The 2,579-nt window shown below is 34.0% G+C and overlaps 1 long non-coding RNA gene across 1 annotated transcript; it reads right to left on the bottom strand.

The window, feature by feature from the left end:
- Positions 1–1,046: 1,046 nt before the first annotated feature.
- LOC106761830 lies at positions 1,047–2,331 on the bottom strand. Its single transcript, XR_001375715.2, has 5 exons — positions 1,860–2,331; positions 1,678–1,782; positions 1,532–1,607; positions 1,345–1,440; positions 1,047–1,261 (listed from the first exon to the last, which is right to left on the bottom strand). It is a non-coding gene; the product is annotated as an uncharacterized LOC106761830 (long non-coding RNA).
- Between the last annotated feature and the right edge of the window lie 248 nt (positions 2,332–2,579).

Here is a 2,579-nt window from a genome sequence, read left to right as displayed (position 1 = left end):
TCAAATTAAGCATATTTAGGAAAAACGGGAAAATACCGAAAAATTAAGCACAATTCCCTGATTAATTCTAGCACAATAAACTAAGTAAAGTCAAGAATGGTTTCCTATCACAAATCGTTCTTTTAATAATTTTCTCACGTAAAAATAAATTCTTTAAAACAATTTAAATAAATTAAAAGAGTGAGGAAGAGAAAAAATTGCACAGGTAATTTTTATACTGGTTCGGATCACAAAGATCCTACATCCAGTTGTTAATCTCAACCGAGAATTAACACTTCACTAACACAAACCAACAAACTATTAAAATCACAAAGAAAATAAAATAGTTTAAGGTTATAACACCTCTCTTGTTACCTCAAGAGATGAAACTCGTTTCCCATGTAACCCACAAGGGATGAACACCTCCTTCAAATGCTTCACGAAGAATGATAGGCTTTCAACTCAACAACAACAACAACACTCAATCACACTCCCTATGAAAGTTCTCGCTCTATTCCAACAGCAACAACACTCAATCACACTACCTGTGAAAGTTCTCGCTCTATGCCAACATGTCAAGTTCTCAAAGCCACAACACAAAGGTTCAACAAACCCCAGAACACTTATCACCACACACTGCCACTAATGCAGTGAAGGGAAACGACCGTGGTTGTTTTTCACTATACGTCGCGGTTTACGAACTGCGGCATATTGAGTCGCGGTAAAAAGTCTGGGACTTTAGGCCACGGTTCCAACCACGGTAAAAGGTGGGGGAATAGGTTGCGATTCCTACTACAACCATGGCCAAAACCCTTTTTTTAAAAAAAAAAAATATTAGCATTATAGGCCGCAGTTGGAACCGCGGTCAAAAGCCAGGAATAGACCACAGTTCGTGTCGCAACCGCGGCCAAAAGTCTATTTAAAAAAAAAATAAAAAACGTCACACTTTCTACCGCAGTTCTGGTAACAACCGCGACATATTCCCCTGCAGCTTTTTAAATAGCAGGTCTGGTTTTGTGATATCCACTACCACAAAATAGACCTGCATATTAAAACATGTACACAGATTCAATTTCAACATATCAAACACATGTTCAAATGTATTTCAACATCACATAAGTACGAAGTCTAATAACTAAGAACTAAGAACATTTCAACATGTTCAAATGTATTTTAAATCTACTAACTAAGAACTATTATATAATCTAACTATATACTTTGCAGCAGCTTTTCTCATGAATGAAAGTGGCTTCTCAGGAACTGGTGTAGTAGTCTTGAATCTCTACACAAGAAAATTGATATTAATTAGTGTATATGAATTCAAAATTTTGGAGAAAATCAAACTTTGTTAGATTTAAATATTACCGTTTCCTAGCCTCTTATAATATGAGAACGAATAATATGGGTCATCCAATACATTACATAGTATTCGCACTCATATTACCCATTTTGTCTGCTACACTACAATATATATCATCACAGTTGTAAATAGTTAGTGAAAAACATTAAAACAAAACAACTATAAGAAGTATGGCTTTAACATATGTCAAACCTTGAGAGAAATCCATGCAATCTTTCTACTGTTAGCAATTAATCTCCCAACCATCATCATACTTGCTGGAATAGAACTATATATAAAAAAGAGAGTTTTAGCATTCATTTATATAAAAAAGAAAGTCCAAACATTGAGGTTCTTACCAATCAACTATTTGTCTGAGATGTGTGGGAGGAGACCTGTGCAATGAGCAGAACCACAAAGCATAGCTCTCGTGTATAGAAATTACAAGAAGCTGCCAATGGCACCTGAAATTCATAATAACTTAACTATTATATTTTAAAATCACATATAGAACTTTATTATGTTAACAAAGTTCACTTACCCGGATATAACCGGCAAAAAATATATTTTTTTGCCGCTTGCAAAACTTCTTATGAGATTTGTGTTGATCTGATCAAAATCATTTGATTCATGAATGGATTGGGGATCAATGAATCCACAATCATCAGAGCGCCCTAACTTGTTACAAATAATCTTACAGTATGATATGAAAAAACTCTGCAAATTGTGGGAAATGAGCCCTTTATTCCCTGGGCAAGTTGTGGGACAACTATTTTCATAGTTTATAGGAATTGGGCAATGAGCCCTTTGTCTTTTATGTACGGTGGATTGTGCAAAAGGCCATCTCACTGCAGAATTGTCCAAACCCCTCTTTTTGATAACTTACTAATTTATATGTTCTCTCATATCAGAAGCAACTTTTGCCTTTAAAATTCCTTTTCAACCTTTTCTTTGATTAAACCGCTACCTAACACTACAAGAAAAAACGTCATTATCTACCGCCAAAATCCGTATATAAAACCCAAAATCCGTATATAATATTTGGTTATATACAGATTATATACGGACAAAAATCCGTATATAATACTGTCGTAGCTAATGTTATATACGGAAAATCCGTATATAATTTATATACGGATNNTCCGTATATAAATTATATACGGAAAATCCGTATATAAATTATATACGGAAAATCCGTATATAAATTATATACGGAAAATCCGTATATAAATTATATACGGAAAATCCGTATATAACTTAT

Source organism: Vigna radiata, chromosome 5 (assembly GCF_000741045.1).
Source record: "Vigna radiata var. radiata cultivar VC1973A chromosome 5, Vradiata_ver6, whole genome shotgun sequence".
NCBI lineage: Eukaryota > Viridiplantae > Streptophyta > Magnoliopsida > Fabales > Fabaceae > Vigna > Vigna radiata.
The sequence above is the reverse complement of the archived record's forward strand: the minus strand, read 5'-3'. Positions and strand labels throughout refer to the sequence as shown.